Below are 17,935 nucleotides of genomic sequence, written 5' to 3' on the forward strand. Positions count from 1 at the left end.
CAGAGCCTCCTGTGTGTGCAGAGCTGTCGGGGTGTAGGGGAGGGCAGGGACAGTGCTTCGGGCTATCGAGCTGGAACGGGAGGTTGGGGGTCGGCTTGCCAGGTGGAAGGCTCCTTGTCTCTAGCCAGTGGTGCCATTTTCCCAGTAGGCATACAAGTTGTTCCTCCACTGTCGCTCACACTCTTCGGGGGTTAAGGGAGCTCTCCCTAACTGCATGGGCTCTGGACGTGTTGATAATGAGGGTCCTTGAGCCTGAAATAGAACTGGGGTTCTGGAGGTGTTGATAATGAGGGTTCTGCAGCCTGAAATGGAACTGGGTTTCTGGCTGATGATTTTGTGGGTTGTTCTACCAGACGCTTGTCAATTTGGATGGCCAGAGTGATGAAGATTTTGAGGTCCGTGGGGATCTCTTGGGCAGACAACTTGTCTCTCAAGTGCTCTGAGAGGCTGTGAGGGTATTGGGCCAGCAGTGCGTCAGCATTCCAGCTGCACTCCACCGCGACAGTCCTAAATTCCGCGGTGTAATCCAGCACCGAGCGTGAGCCTTGACGCCTGTGAAATATTCGATCCGCTGCCCCGGATGCTCGGAAACCCGGCGCATCTTAGCGGTGAATTCCGCATAGTTATTGCAAGTTGTGGTTTTATTGTTCCAGTTAAGGGCAGGCCAGGTCAGAGCTCACCCAGTCAACAGCGAGATGATGAAGGTAAGCTTGTCTCAGCCTGTAACATACAGAGATGGCCGGAGATCAGCGCACTGCGTCAGGGAGTTGTGGCATTGGGATGCGTATGAGCACTGGGATCCGGGATCAGAGGGAGGAGGTTGACCGTCGCGAGGTTGCTGTATCCAGACAGAGAGTTGGAAGAGAGTGGCAAGCATATGGTTTCCTGCTGCTTCTGCATCGTGTACTCAAATCGATGGATGACTTAGATTAGGGAAGCATATGCTGCTGTGTTAACCATTGGTTCTCTCATCCCGTCGGGAAATGTAGAGAGGCTTGGCCCAAACTCAGAGCAGTGGAGATAATTCAGTAGCCAGTGATAACTTTAATAAACTGCTAAATTAGAAGCACAAGGAGCCACAGAACAAAAGAGAAAAGGTATTTAACCCGACAAGGCAACAAAATAATTGAAGGCTAGGAACAACTGGTTGAGGCTGGCTGGTTTGCATGAGTAAACAAGGACGTGGATGAGTGCTGGGCTTAAATAGGCTGCAGGTGATTAAGTTGGGAATGATGGCAGGTTACTCCTGTTAGCTGGGTGGAGACTGGGAGGAGTCTGCCTGTGCAGCCCTGACACCCTTGTAATGAGCAATTAACGGGAAGGATGGAGGAAGAACTGATCTCGCTACAAAGGCTTTGAACTGAAGCTGAGGTTCATGAAATCTTATCAAGACTTTTTGTTGCAGCAAGAAATCTCTGAAATCTTCGGAACTGTGGAAAAAGGACAAAGTTGTGTATTGCCTTTCCAACATCATGTTGTGTGGAGCACGGTTTCAGTGCAATTGCCCAACATCTTTTAAAACAACAAAACCGACTGCAAATTACTGAACGTGGGGATCTGAGACTCCTGAGTGACATTCAGTCTGATGTTGAGAAGCTGATCTCACTGCACCAAGCCCACCCATCTCATTGAGAGGTGAAAAGCGATGAAGTAGTGAATAGTTGGGCTACTAATGTATGCTCTAAAATTGTGGATGAAAATTGTTTTATGTAATTAAATTAAGAAATAATTTTATTTGTAGCTATAAATAGATTTCAATAATTTCTGCAATTATTTGTCACTTTTTTGAATTTGCAGTTCCTATTTTCTTTCACTGTGCATGGGAAATCATATTTCTTTATATTTTTTATGTAATGGCTGGAAAGAGGGGAGATGGATGTTGGGGAATGTGTTCTGGATACCAAGGGGGCAGTAACACAAAAGATTTTGGGAAGCAGTGAGTGAGAATACTCTTCACGGTACATCTGTAGAAATTTGTGGGAGTCTTTGGTGACATATCAAGTCTCTTCAAACTTCTAATGAAATACAGCCATTGTCATGCCATCTTTGTAATTACATCAATATGTTGGGCCCGGGATAGATCTTCAGAGATGTTGATACCCAGTAACTTGAAACTTCTCACCCTTTCCACTGCTAATCCCTCAATGAAGACTGGCCTGCATTCCCTTGACTTTCCCTTCCTGAAGCCCACAAGCAATTCCTTGACGTAAAGTGCAAGGTTGTTGTTTCTTCAGCCTCTTTGCTAAAGAATTCCAGAGGTTCACGACCTTCTGGGAATCTTGTAAACCAATTAGAAAAACCTTATATATCTAATGCCGAAACTATACAAGTCTGTTTGGCCATTTGTGATAGGACAACTGTCTCTTGCCAGGAATTCACCAGGTGAATCTCTTCATTGCTTCCAAAGTTCATTTATCCTTTCTCAAATAAGGGTATAAGAACTGTGCCCAGCACTCCAGTTGCAGTCTCAACAACACCCTGTACAAGTATATAACACTGCCCTATTTCTCAGCTGCAGCTTCTAGACAATAAAGATCAGCGTGCCATTGACTGCATCCATCGGCTTACTTTTTATTCTCATGTACACGAACACCTCAATCTTAAACCAGAGGAAATCTGCAGACACTGGAAATCCAAAGCAACACACACAAAATACTGGAGGAACTCAGCAGGCCAGGCAGTATCTATGGAAAAGAGTACAGTCGACGTTTCGGGCCGAGACCCTTCAGCAGGACTGAAGGACAGGGGAAACCTCAATCTCCCCAGACTCGAGTTCTCTGAATCTAACTGCAGCAGCTGGGGAATTTGAACTCAGGTAACTAAATAAAAATCTGGACTCAGAACAAACAGCAGTAGAGCACAGGCAAAGGCCCTTCGGCAGATGTCCGTGCCAAACTTGACGGCAACCTAAACAAAACCTATATGCCTGCATGTGGTCCATTTTCCTCTTCTCATGAGCCTATCTAACTGTCTCTTTCGTATCTGCTTACACCACTTCCTCTGGCAGTGTATTTCAAACACCTGTAGAAAAAAAACTTTTCCCATACATCTGCTTTAAACTTCCCCCTCCTCACCTCAAAGCTACAGCCTCTGGTATCTGACATTTCAAATGGGAAGCCAACTCTGACTATCCACGCGATCTATATCTCACCTTAGTATTCTGTATATAATTCTATATAAAGTAGTGCCAGTAATCTACTGGATTGCTGTTGAAACTCACCAAAGTTGCTAATACTCTCCAGGGAGTAAATGTGATGTTCTTCCCTAGTCTGCACTACATAGTACTCCAGACTCACCAATCTGCATCCCCAGGTTGGGGATTAATTAAGGTGGACTATACACACTGGCCTCAACAGCAATGTACTTATCTCGTGAGTGAATAACTGGGAAAAAATAACATGCAGTGAGCGGCCAGGCAAATTCAGGCTCTGTGTGCTATTGCAGAACTGAACAGTAGGGGTCAGTGTCTACTCAGCAATGAGCCACTGAACCCAACAATGGAGAGACACTTGAAAAGTCACTACACACTTTTCCACGCAGTTAGCCACTTTCATTGGCAGTGCATACAAAGACAGCAGCCCTCTTTGAGGCAACAAGATCTTAGGGCACAGTGGAGTGACGGAACAAAGGAGCATGTGAGGGCAGGGGAGGAGTGGGGCAGAATAGGCAAACTCCACCCAGACAGTGCTGGAGGTCAGGATCGAACCTCTGTCAGTGGATCTGCCAGGGGGTGGTGCTGACCACTTTGCCGTGGTAACATAGAAACATAGAAACATAGAAAATAGGTGCAGGAGTAGGCCATTCGGCCCTTCGAGCCTGCACCGCCATTTATTATGATCATGGCTGATCATCTCTATAATTCCCCGGTTTCTCTCTCCCTCCTTTTTTAAAAAGAGGGGTTACATTAGCCACTCTCCAATCCTCAGGAACTAGTCCAGAATCTAACGAGTTTTGAAAAATTATCACTAATGCATCCACTATTTCTTGGGCTACTTCCTTAAGCACTCTGGGATGCAGACCATCTGGCCCTGGGGATTTATCTGCCTTTAATCCCTTCAATTTACCTAACACCACTTCCCTACTAACATGTATTTCGCTCAGTTCCTCCATCTCACTGGACCCTCTGTCCCCTACTATTTCTGGAAGATTATTTATGTCCTCCTTAGTGAAGACAGAACCAAAGTAATTATTCAATTGGTCTGCCATGTCCTTGCTCCCCATAATCAATTCACCTGTTTCTGTCTGCAGGGGACCTACATTTGTTTTACCAGTCTTTTCCTTTTTACATATCTATAAAAGCCTTTACAGTCAGTTTTTATGTTCCCTGCCAGTTTTCTCTCATAATCTTTTTTCCCCTTCCTAATTAAGCCCTTTGTCCTCCTCTGCTGAACTGTGAATTTCTCCCAGTCCTCAGGTGAGCCACTTTTTCTGGCTAATTTGTACGCTTTTTCTTTGGAATTGATACTATCCCTAATTTCTCTTGTCAGCCACGGGTGCACTACCTTCCTTGATTTATTCTTTTGCCAAACTGGGATGAACAATTGTTCTAGTTCATCCATGCAACCTTTAAATGCTTGCCATTGCGTATCCACCGTCAAAGCTTTAAGTGTCATTTGCCAGTCTATCTTAGCTATTTCATGTCTCATACCTTCAAAGTTACCCCTCTTTAAGTTCAGAACCTTTGTACCACCCTCCAAGGTTGCTCCAAGAACTTCACACACAGAGCCAGCCCATCCTCAGCTGCCAGTCAACGTCAAGGCCTACACTTTTGATTAATCCCAGTCAATGCAAACAATGGTTCATCTTATTAAGTGTTGATCTCCTCTGGGAGGTTAACTCCACTCTGTTCAGTTAAATGAGAGTGTGAAACTGTTTTCCAAGTAGAATTTATGACCAACCTCTTTCCCCACATAATCTGTACATAAATGTTTAAACACATAGGATATAGATGTCAGGGGTAAGCTAATGCCTGTGATCAAATGGACTTTGGAAAAGCACCTATTTGAGATTCTTGTACACATTGTAATAAAAGCATCCACTGAGAAAGGTTCTCCTAAAACTCAAGGTCTCTTCGCAGGTTTATTGGAGAATGGCCACCTTCATATCAACTCTGCCTGGCTTAGAGGGCTGTGCATGAGGGAGTATAGGTTCATGTCCCGCTGTGGGGCTGCAGCATTGGCTCAGTTAATACCTCTAGTTCAATCAGTGCAGTATCAAGTGTGCATGCTCTTGCTGAGGGAGCACCCCTTTAGGGTGAGGCTTCAACCTGAGGCCCTCTGTTCCCTCGAGTGGAAACAGGAGATACTGTAACATTGCTTGCACAGCAAGCACAGTTGTAAGTTGCATGTCAATCAGTTAATTTAGCGGGATCTCTCCATGCATGTTTATCAGTGGGCTTCTTTCATTCCACCTATAATGTCATTCCTCAGAAGGCTAAGAAAGTTCAGCATGTCCCTGAGGACTCTTATCAGTTTTTCTAGGTGGACCTTTGAAAACCTCCTGCCCCGATCTATCGCAGCTTGGTATGACAACTGCTGTGCCCAAGACGGCACGGAGTTGCAGAGAGTTCTGAACGTAACCTTCCCGTCTCCGCTGATGCCTTTTTCTGCCTCGGGAAAGCAACTGTAAAGAAGGCATGACAGTGGCTATATTTTATTAGGGGTTTGAGGAGGGTTGGTTTGCACCAAAGACACTCACAAATTTCTACAGATGTACCATGGAGAGCATTTTAACTGGCTGCATCACTGTCTGGTGTGGGGGCGACTGCACGGGACCGAAATAAGCCGCAGAGATTTGTAAACTTAGTCAGCTCCTTCATGGGCACCAGCCCCTGTAGTGTCCAGGACATCTTCAAGGAGCGATGCCTCAAAAAGGTGGCACCTATCCTCAGGGACCCCCATCACCCAGGGCGTGCCCCCTTCTCATTGCTACCATCAGGAAGGAGGTACAGAAGCCTGAAGGCACACACTCAGTGGTTCAGGTCCCCTCCGCCATCCAATTTCTGAATGGACATTGAACCCCTGAACACTACCTCACTACTTTTTTATTTGGGGCAATCTCTGTTCTCCCCTCTCTTGTCGAGTAGGAAAAATACAAAAACTTGTGAAACATAGAACCCGTCTCAAGGACAATGTCTATCCTGCTGTTATCAGACTCTGGAACCCATATGCAATAAAAGATGAACTCTTGAATTCTTCCCTCCAGTCTATCTGCACTTCATTTGTCTTTTGCACTGCCCTTTCTCTGGAGCTGAAACACTCTATTCTGCATTCTGTTTACCTGGAATGATTTGTCTGGATGGAAAGCTGAACAAAAGCTTTTCACTGTATCTCAGTACAAGTGACCATAATAAACCGATTCCAATACCAATTGATGAGAAAGTGCAATCACAAACAAGAGAAAATCTGCAGACGCAGGAAATCCGAGCCACACACACAAAATGCTGGAGGAACTCAGCAGGCCAGGCAGCATCTGTGGAAAAGAGTGCAGTCGACGTTTCGGGCTGAAACGTCGACTAGAAAGTGCTGTGGAATTTCCAGAGGTTGTGAAACTTATTTTCTTTCCACTGGAGCCCAGCTCCCTCAGGAGTGAAGCATCCATGCTGAAAATGAAACTTACAACCCTCCCCTTCCCAGCTGATTCACTTTCTCATCTGCAAGTTCAAGCAGCCCCTTATTGCTGCCTCCAAACCTCCTTTGATAACAACTGATTTTTCTGCACAGTATTCTGACTAGCAAAATACACACACACCTCCCACAAAATTGCCCTGGAAAGGGAGATGACTGCCCAATCAATCTCATCACTGCTACAGCTAATAAAGAACACTCAGAGGATAAACCTCTGGTTGTTTAAAATGTGCAACCACAGCTCCAGCCACTGCTTCCCAAAGGCATCTTTGTCCTTGCTCCTCTCCGGAAATTATTGGTGCAAATTGTTTACCTTGCCCTGGGAACGGCAGGTTACCAGTGTAATTTCCCAGCATCCATTGTTCCCAAGGGGGAGCGCAGTCAGAAAGAAAGTGGAACAGCTGCTGGAACAAATGCCCATGTGTGGTTGATGGCTGGTATGTACTCAAACCTGTTTCTGTGTTGTGTATCTCCCAAGAGTAACTAATCCAATCCTAGCTCAATAATCCCCTTCACAGCAGCTCCGTCACCTCACCACTAACGTGCCTTCGTTCAGCAGGGTGAGTGAAGCAGGATTCTTGATGCTTCGTCCAGGGCCAGGAGACACACCTCACTCAAGAGTGGAGACACAACGCTTCAAGCAGAGGCACACACTGCTGTCTGTACAGGCCGAGTGTGCTCACGTGGCTGATAGAGAGGCCCTCGGAACTGGTCACCTTCTACAACCTTCGCTATCCTTAGTCAATAAAACCACAGGGGGTGCGGTGGGAGGATGTCTCTGGAGAAAGTGCAGGGGGACCTCGGGGCCATTCTCCCACAGCACTCGACATATTACGGTACCAAAACAGGTCACAGTGTGAAGTAATGTGTTTGGTTAAAATCCCAGAGCAACAGTAAGTTCACTTTCCTCCATCAGGGAGATTTCGTTACGGCTTTGCACCTTCTTGTCTATCTGCACCACACCTGCTCTGTAACTGCTACACTCTATTCTGCAATCTCTTATCATTTTTCCCTTGTACTGTCTCCACATACTTATCTTTTGAAGTGATCTGTATAGAAAACTTACAAAACTAACTTTCAATACGTTCAATGATGAACCAATTCATTGATGTTGTATCCTTGACCTCAACACCACTCCACCCGTCAAATTATCTGTCAGTGACTTCAGCTTGCAACACCAAACTCCAGTCCAGCTTCCCCTAAAAGTTTTAAACAATATAACATCATCAAAAGCCCAGTGGGTCCGGCAGCCCCTGTTGTGAGAGAAAAACATTTGGTGAAGGCCGTTGACCTGCAGTGTTAACTCTCTCTCTCTCTTTCCACAAGTGCTATCTGACCTGCAGAGTGGGTCCAGCATTTCCTGCTTCAGCTTTCAGATCACCAGCTTCAGACATTGTCAGTCTTTTAACTGTGTTGTAGCAGGGAAGGATCCTAAGTACACAAGGGAAGTGTGGAAAACTGGGACAATGTACAAAGCTCTTTGAAGGAATAGTGCACATCCATGAGGAACTACTAACATAGCGGGAGCAGTCATTCACCCCCTCCATTCAACAAGTTCATGGTTGATCTTTCATCTTGGAGCCACTTTCCTGCACTAAACCCAAATCCTTCTTTCCTTAATATCCACATTTCCATGAATCTCTGTTCTGGATCTCCTCCATGAACACGTCTCCACAGTCCTCTTGGGTAGAGAATATCAAGCTCTACTGGGCCTCTGAATGAAGGAGTTTCTTCTCATCTCTGTATGAAGTTGGTCTCTTACATTGAGGCAGTGACCTCTAGCTTTAGACTCAGCCAAGGGAAGAGACATCCTTCCAGCAGTACCTGGTCAAGCTCTATGAGAATTCGGTCTTTTACAAGAGATTGCCACTCATTTTCTTTTCTGAACTCCAGACAGTAGAGACCAAGTCTGAATAATCTCTCTCAGTTGGACTATGTCCCATTCCAGAAATCGATCTGGTGAACCTGCATTGTAATCCTCTATATACAGGTATACAGGCGGGAGGAGAAGATGGCGATGCGATGCCTCTCCGGTCATGATATCTGTTATCTGCCAAGTAAGAGGCCATGCACAATTCTGATTTGATGGAGGCATACGTGAGAGCAGACTTCTGAAATGCCTGTTTCTCTGCCGCCACTACTGTGTGATCCGAAATCTCCGGAGGGGAGGGCCCCAAGTCCTCGGCTTTGCTTGTTGCCAGGCGGCCGGGGCGGGGTTGAAGCGCTCGGCAGAGATGGTGCTCAGTGCTCGGTGTCGGAGGGCTGGTTGGAGGCTCGAAGTTTTCGGACGGACTCAGGGTTGCACTGTGGTCGGGTGCTTCCAGGATGCTGCATCGGCAAGCTTGCGGCGCTGGAAGCTCATGGCAGGGACAGTTTCTCCCTTCTACCATCTGAGTGAGATGATGGGGCCATCGGGACTTTAAGATTTTTTTTTACCGTGCCCATGGTCAAATTACGGTATTGCTTTGCACTGTTGTAACTATATGTCATAATTATGTGGTTTTTGTCAGTTTTAGTCTTGGTTTGTCTTGTGTTTCTGTGATATCATTCTGGAGGAACGTTGTATCATTTCTTAATGCATGCATTACTAAATGACAATAAATGAGGACTGCGTGTTCTCATAATCTAATCTAATCTAATCTTTTCCTAGGCAGGACGATCAGATCGTACACAAGATTCCAGGACCAACCTCAGCATGGCATTCTACAATTACAGTTTTTTATAGATATATATATATACACACACACATACCCACATACCTATGTATTTATGTAATTATAGTAATCCAGTCCTCATATCCTCTTGCAATAAAGGTCAACATTCCAGTTGCCTTCTTAATTGCTTGCTGAGGTCACGTGGTATCGGCTAAGGATTTCTGTACAAGGACATCCGCTCTTCATGAACACTAACACTAACGCAAGGCAGCGATTATATTTTGTTAGGAATTTGAGGAGATTTGGTTTGTCACCTAAAGCATTGGAAAACTTCTACAGATGTATCCTGGAGAGCATACTGACTGGCTGCATCACCATCTATATGGGTGGGGGGGGGGGGGCAACTGCTCAAGATCGAAGTAAGATGCAAAAGGTTGTAAAATTAGTGATCTTTAAGGGGTGGTGCCTTAGGAAGGTCCCAACCATCCAGGACTTGCCCCCTTCTCACTGTTACCATCAGGTAGGAGGTACAGAAGCCTGAAGCACACATTCAGCGATTCAGTAACAGCTTCTTCCTCTCAGCCATCTGATTTCTAATTGGACATCGATCACTACCTCTCCAATAGGTATATTTAATGTCAGAGAAATGTAAACAATATACACCCTGAAATTCTTTTTCTTCACAATCATCCACGAAAACAGAGGAGTGTCCCAAAGAATGAATGACAGTTAAACATTAGAACCCCAAAGCCCCCCCAGCTCCCCCTCCCATGCATAAGCAACGATCCCCCCTCCCCCACAAGCAATAAAAGCATTTGCACCCCCACTGAGCACTCAAGTGTGCAGCAAAGCATCAGTAAAGACACAGACTTGCAGTACCCCAAAGACTACCCATTAACCCGGTATTCAACATACTACAGACTCTCTCTCTCTCTCCCTAATAAGGGCAAAAGAGGCATCCCCATTTCACTGTTTATTGTTCCTGTTTTTGCACCACCTATTTAACTATTTAGTACACATATATACTTACTGTAATTCCATTTTTTCCTATATTTATCATGTATCACATTGAACTGCTGCCACTAAGTTAATAAATTTCACGACACATGCTGATGATATTAAACCTGATTCTGATTCTGACCCGTGTCAGCATGCTGCTAAGAGAGCTTTGCAGCACCAAAGATCAGGGTTCAATCTTGACCTCAGATGCTATCAGTGTGTGAGATTTCCATGTTCTCCCTGTGACCGTGTAGGTTTCTTTCCTGGGTGCTCTGGTTTCCCCCCACATCCCAGTGATGTGCGGTTTAATTGGTTAATTGCCCCAAATGTGTGGGTGGGCAATGGAATCTGAAGGGATTTGATGGGAATGTACGGGAAAAGGGTTTCAGCAGAAATTAGGGAATTGGAGGGCTCTCCATTCCAACATAGACTTGATGGCCCCATTCTTTTTTGAAAGGAAATGTGGGAATAAACTATATTTTAAAAAAATCTTCTTTTTCCTCAGCCAAACTAAATGAACGTGCAACTATTCCAACTATATTCCATCAATCATGCTCTTGCCCTTTCTGTCAGTCTATCTCTATCCCCTCTCTCACTACCACCTGGCTCTGTATCATCAGCAAATCCTGTTACATTTCACCCAAATTGCAGTGACGGGCCGTGAACAACTGGGGCCCCAGCACCCCATTTCTCGCGCCTGCCCCCCACAGAGATAAATGGGTTGAACAGCCTACAATAACTTCCCAACACAGTTACAAATACTGTGTTTGTACTTGTTTTGTTTGAAGAGTTACTTTAAACATAGACATGCAATAAGATGACCTGCTGCCACATGAGTCAGCCTCTTTACACAGGGCGCACTGAATACTTCAATCCTACAAATGCCACATGCACCTTCTGATGAAATGTTCCGGATTATCCGCGTGAGGCCACATTCCGTGGGGAAGATGGAGTGATGATATAAGTATCTTCCTCCCTCACAGATGCTGCTCATCCCAGTAAATTCCTCCTGCAGATTGTTGCTTCACTGGTAATAAGATTGGTGACAGAACACCAGAAGGGAGCTATTGCTATCATTAATCCCTCAGCACATGGGAGCAGTTTGTGGATTCCAAATCCTTTTATTGACCAAGATTAAATTTGTAATAAAAACAAGAGATGCTGGAAGTACTCAGTGGTCTGAAAGGAGACTGCAGATCCCGTAGATTAAATCTGTGATTACATAGAAACATAGAAAATAGGTGCAGGAGTAGACCATTCGGCCCTTCGAGCATGCACCGCCATCTATTATGATCATGGCTGATCATCCAACTCAGAACCCCGCCCCAGCCTTCCCTCCATACCCCCTGACCCCCGTAGCCACAAGGGCCATATCTAGCTCCCTCTGAAATATAGCCAATGAACTGGCCTCAACTGTTTCCTGTGGCAGAGAATTCCACAGATTCACCACTCTCTGTGTGAAGAAGTTTTTCCTAATCTCGGTCCTAAAAGGCTTCCCCTCTATCCTCAAACTGTGACCCCTCGTTCTGGACTTCCCCAACATCGGGAACAATCTTCCTGCATCTAGCCTGTCCAATCCCTTTAGGATTTTATACGTTTCAATCAGATCCCCCCTCAATCTTCTAAATTCCAACGAGTACAAGCCCAGTTCATCCAGTCTTTCTTCATATGAAAGTCCTGCCATCTCAGGAATCAATCTGGTGAACCTTCTTTGTACTCCCTCTATGGCAAGGATGTCTTTCCTCAGATTAGGGGACCAAAACTGCACACAATACTCCAGGTGTGGTCTCACCAAGGCCTTGTACAACTGCAGTAGTACCTCCCTGCTCCTGTACTCGAATCCGCTCGCTATAAATGCCAGCATACCATTCGCCTTTTTCATCGCCTGCTGTACCTGCATGCCCACTTTCAATGACTGGTGTATAATGACACCCAGGTCTCATTGCACCTCCCCTTTTCCTAATTGGCCACCATTCAGATAATAATCTGTTTTCCTATTTTTGCCACCAAAGTGGATAACTTCACATTTATCCACATTAAATTGCATCTGCCATGAATTTGCCCACTCACCCAACCTATCCAATTCACCCTGCATCCTCTTAGCATCCTCCTCACAGCTAACACTGCCACCCAGCTTCGTGTCATCCGCAAACTTGGAGATGCTGCATTTAATTCCCTCATCCAAGTCATTAATATATATTGTAAACAACTGGGGTCCCAGCACTGAGCCTTGCGGTACCCCACTAGTCACCGCCTGCCATTCTGAAAAGGTCCCGTTTATTCCCACTCTTTGCTTCCTGTCTGCTAACCAATTTTCCACCCACACCAATACCTTACCCCCAATACCGTGTGCTTTAAGTTTGCACACTAATCTCCTGTGTGGGACCTTGTCAAAAGCCTTTTGAAAATCCAAATATACCACATCCACTGGTTCTCCCCTATCCACTCTACTAGTTACATCCTCAAAAAATTCTATGAGATTCGTCAGGCATGATTTTCCTTTCACAAATCCATGCTGACTTTGTCCGATCATTTCACTGCTTTCCAAATGTGCTGTTATCACATCCTTGATAACTGACTCCAGCAGTTTCCCCACCACCGATGTTAGGCTAACCAGTCTATAATTCCCCCGTTTCTCTCTCCCTCCTTTTTTAAAAAGTGGGGTTACATTAGCCACCCTCCAATCCTCAGGAACTAGTCCAGAATCTAACGAGTTTTGAAAAATTATCACTAATTCATCCACTATTTCTTGGGCTACTTCCTTAAGCACTCTGGGATGCAGACCATCTGGCCCTGGGGATTTATCTGCCTTCAATCCCTTCAATTTACCTAACACCACTTCCCTACTAACATGTATTTCGCTCAGTTCCTCCATCTCACTGGACCCTCTGTCCCCCACTATTTCTGGAAGATTATTTATGTCCTCCTTAGTGAAGACAGAACCAAAGTAATTATTCAATTGGTCTGCCATGTTCTTGCTCCCCATAATCAATTCACCTGTTTCTGTCTGCAGGGGACCTACATTTGTTTTACCAGTCTTTTCCTTTTTACATATCTATAAAAGCTTTTACAGTCCGTTTTTATGTTCCCTGCCAGTTTTCTCTCATAATCTTTTTTCCCCTTCCTAACTAAGCCCTTTGTCCTCCTCTGCTGAACTCTGAATTTTCTCCCAGATTCATATTTGATTCATATAACTCAGTGGTGATTATTTCCTAGATTTGTTTGCCCAAATAATAGAGTAACTTATCTTCTTAAAATGCAAATGTAATTTTGCTTTCAGACTTGGGCTCTATTTTCAGTAATAAAACAACCATTAACTGTATTTAATACAGAAAGGAGATGAAGACAATTTATATTCTACTGAAGACCAATGTAACTGGGACGGACAAGAAAATTGTGGGCAAATTTTGACCGTGTGAACAACAGATGCTATTGAAAAGCATTCACAATGTAAATCTCTGTGAATGATAGTTAGCGCTAGATAATTTTAAGATTCTAGACCTTTATGCAATTGAGAGAATTAGATACTGGATGGGTAGAGTCTTGAATCATTGAGAGGAATGGGATGGTTATTTGCTTTTGTCTTCACAATGAAAGCACATCCGAGGAACCTAATGTCCAAATGCATGATTTGCAAAAGTCAAGTAAGCAGGTACTGAGAGTAATTGGGAAAGCTAACTGACCATGAATGTTTATTGTTAAGGAAACTGAATAGAAATGTAGTGATGATTTGCTTCTAGTTTGGTGTGACCACATCTTGAGCTAAATGTACTGTATTGGAAGGAGTTCCCAGAGGGTTTATTTGACTGATATCTGGAATGGGTGATTGGCTTGTCAGGGAAAGGTAGGGCACTTTGGGATTTCAACCACCCAACAGTGAAAGGAACAACTCAAACATATTGGATAGTGAGGACTCTTGAAAGAGTGGAGTTGTCTTCTCTGTTGGAGAAGCTAAAAACTGGGGGTCAATGTTTAAAGATTAAAAACCAGGGAAAATTTTTCTCTCAGAGGGTCACAGGTCTTGTGGGACATAAATTATTCTTAAAGTATAGGGAGAAGCCTGGGTTTGGAATGTTACTTGCTTCAGTCACTTATTGGAGGAATTTTCAGAGACTTAGAGGAAATTGTACAGTGATACTGACACTGAAGAAAGCCATTCTGCCCATTTGGGCTATGCCAACCCTTTGTATAGTACTTGTTAGTCTCATCCATAGAAACTTAGAACTGGAGTAAAATATGTGTGGGAGTTGATTATCAGGCCCTTGAAGGCTGTCCGCCATTGACCAGAATCGTGGCTGATCCTCTCTCTCAATATGATATTTCTGCTCTCTCCCTATAGGCCTTGATGCCTCTTGTGTGCAGAAATATATTCATCTCCTTGTTAAGTGCATTCAGTGAATTATCCTCCACCTCCTTCTGTTGTATAAAATTCCATAGGGGCACCAGATCTGAGAGAAGAAATTGCTCCTCATCTCAAATGCTTTACTCTGCAGCCTTACCAGCTCTATGGACAGCAACTGAAACCAACCAATCAAAGGGAGAATGTGCAAACTCTACACAAACAGCACTGGAGGCTCTGCCTATCATTCTAGGCCACTGCCCCAGCCAGGGAAAAATCCTCCACACATTTCAATCTATCAAGCCCTTTCAGAATTTTATACATTTCACTGAATCTCATTTCATTCTTCCAGACTCTGGTCTGGTGATCGGCTCAGTCCCTACTAATACAACTGCCCCCAGTTGCATGAAATTGTCTGGTATAATGTGGCTGCACTAACCATTGAAAACATTCCACATCTCTTCTGAGATAACAGTACAGTTCAACAGAAGACAACAGCAGGAGTTTCACTATAATGGTAACCACGTTCTTCACACAGATGGTGGTGGGCAAGCTGCGGAAGACGTGGTCCAGGTGTGCATATTTACAGTGTTTCAAAGACAGGTACTTGGATAGGAAAGGTTTTGAGGATTATTGGCCATTTGCAAGCAAATGGGACTAGTTTTCATAGGTACTGTAGTTGGTGTGGACGAGTTGGGTGAAATTATGATCTTGAAAAGCATTGGCTCGTTTGGGTTTGCTTGGTGCTGGTCTGCAAGGTTAAGCAGCCGAAGGGCAGGGTCTGTAGAGAAGGTCACCAACTAGGGTTCAGATTGAGAGTAAAACAGTTGTGAGTGACACACAGGGATCTGTGTGTCCTAAACAATGCCAAGAATGAAAAAGGATCTAGAGTTTTCCCAGCTTACATGATGAATAAACTCTTCTCGGGCTTCCAGCTGGGTACAGGTATCATTTGTAACTGATGTTTCAATGGCAAACTCTGCCATCTTCATCAGGGATGATGCCTGGGCATGTCTAGCCCTAGTGTCCATCCTACCTGATTGGCTAGTCCTCATCCAATCAGGTTTTTGCTCTCCCACCTTGTTTGCAATTGAATTCCAGTTCTTACTTAGAGCGAGACCTTTGTCTTTGTTAAAATTATTTTCCTCTAGTTTTATTTCGATGGCTTCCTTCACTGTAGAGTCTCCACGAGGAAATAGAACAATTACACACGACGTTCCTACAGAGTGGCTACAAGGTGACCATCCAGAAACCCGTAAGGAAGCTCAAATCTCAGCTTATGTCGGTCAAGGATGACCTGGGACTCAGGACGGCTAGCGTTTACAGGATTTCCTGTGAATGTGAAGCAGTGCATATCGGCCAGGATGGGATGCACGGTGGAAACCCGCATCAAGGAGCACAGGATGTGGATCTTTTTGGGTTATCCAGAGAAATCGGCAGTAGCAGAACATTGCATTTGCAATGGCCATAGGATTGACTTCAACGGCACAAAACTACTGTGTCACACACTGGCCTTTGGGACCACCTGGTGAAGGAAGCTATTGAAATAGAATTAGAGGAAAAGAATTTTAACAAAAACAAAGGTCTCACTCTAAGTAAGAACTAGAATTCCATTATAAACAAGGTGGGAGAGCAGAAACCTGACTGGATGAGGACTAACCAATCAGAAGGGATTGATGACCGGGGTGGGGGGGCACGGGGGTGGGTGGTATAAATGCCACCGAACCAGACATGCCCGAGCATTATCCCTGATGAAGAGGGCAGAGTTTGTCATCGAAATGTTGGTTAAAATCGATGCCTGTACCAGGCTGGAAGCCCAAGAAGAGTTTGTTATGCCAAGAATGTTTTTCATTTGCTTGTTCCAATTTATGCTGTGATACAAGATCTCTGACAACTGAGGCTGTGTGTGGAATGCAAAGTCCTGGCAGAGAAGGGAATGACCTCCTGCAAGTTCTGATGGAAGTGTGGAGTAGAGGGTGACAAAGGCTGTTGGGTCCAAGGGGTACCTGTCACTCAACAGCAGTAGTTAATGGCCAGGACCTAAAGTGGCTCCTTTGTTAAACATGATATTGTTCTGCAGTGAACTCTGATCACCTCTTTCTGATGATTCCAAAATCCCAACGCACTGGCATCTGCTGCACAGAGTGAGTGGAAACCAACCAGGGCCCCATTGATAACCATTACCTTCAAACTCAACAGGACTTCAGTTCCATGCCCTCATTAAACTGATGGGCCCATTTCACAAACAGTTTTTAAACCTATCAGGTCATTGGGAAATTTACTAAACTGCCTTGCAACATTAAAGAAATAACAATTTGGAGTATTACCAGGAATAACATTCAATAACCAAACCAATCTGCAAGTCCAGCACTTCCAAAGTCCATTAAGGCTGTTTTTACTCATCCACAGCTCAGCAGACTCAGCCAACATTAACAGGGTATTTAATACAGAACATTATTTTTATTTTTTGTTAACTTGTTCACCAGTTGTGGGTGTTACTGGTAAGGGCAGCATTAACTTAGCATCTTCATTGCCCTTGGAAAGATGGCCCGTTTGAGATTCAACAATGTTACCGCGCTGCGTCATCCACCACTGACACTGCGGACATGACTGTTGACCAGAACGTCAACTGGACCAGCGACACACATACACAACAATGAAGCCCCGTGGAGAGGGAACTCACCTCCTGCCACCCTGAAGCCTTTACCCCACCTGCCAGGTACAGACCAGGAGACTGATGGAATACTCTCACTTGACTGGATGAATGTACAAATATTTGTAGATTCAACAGTGCCCGTCCACACCCTAAATGGTACACCTTCCACCCTCTGCCATTTGTAACATCTGCACGAATCTCCTCAACAACTTTCCAAGGCTCCTTTGTGCACAAATCCAGAATCTGTGACCTCTAGCAGAAAGACAAGGGCAGCAGGTGCATGGGGACCTCCATCTCCTTCTCCTTCACCACCCAACCCACCGTCCCGAAACGGAAACCTAACATTATCCCTTCATCCAGACTGAGCCGGCATCCCGGAATAAACTCTGCAACATCGCCAGGTGTTCCAACACGGAGACAGGAACTCCTCACCACCATCTCTCCAAGGGCAATTGAGATGGAAAATTAATTTGACCCTTGCCTCAAACACCCACCGGTGAACAAGTTAACAAAAGATAAAAATAAAGTTGTGTATTAAATAATGTCTGTTAACCTTAGCTGGGGTTACTGAGCTGACCTTAATCCATTCATTCTGGTTAATTGTTCAACATGACTGTAAGTATGCTGCTTTACCAGTTAAGCCTTTGTGAGCACAGTGACC

The 17,935-nt window shown here is 44.7% G+C and overlaps 1 protein-coding gene across 5 annotated transcripts in view; it reads right to left on the reverse strand.

The window, feature by feature from the left end:
- The window catches only part of enox1 (ecto-NOX disulfide-thiol exchanger 1), a 364,527-nt gene that overhangs the window by 26,273 nt on the left and 320,319 nt on the right, over window positions 1-17,935 (reverse strand). The gene's annotated exons all lie outside the window — the stretch shown is intronic.

The sequence above is a fragment of the Mobula hypostoma genome, chromosome 6 (genome assembly GCF_963921235.1).
Source record: "Mobula hypostoma chromosome 6, sMobHyp1.1, whole genome shotgun sequence".
Taxonomy (NCBI): domain Eukaryota; kingdom Metazoa; phylum Chordata; class Chondrichthyes; order Myliobatiformes; family Myliobatidae; genus Mobula; species Mobula hypostoma.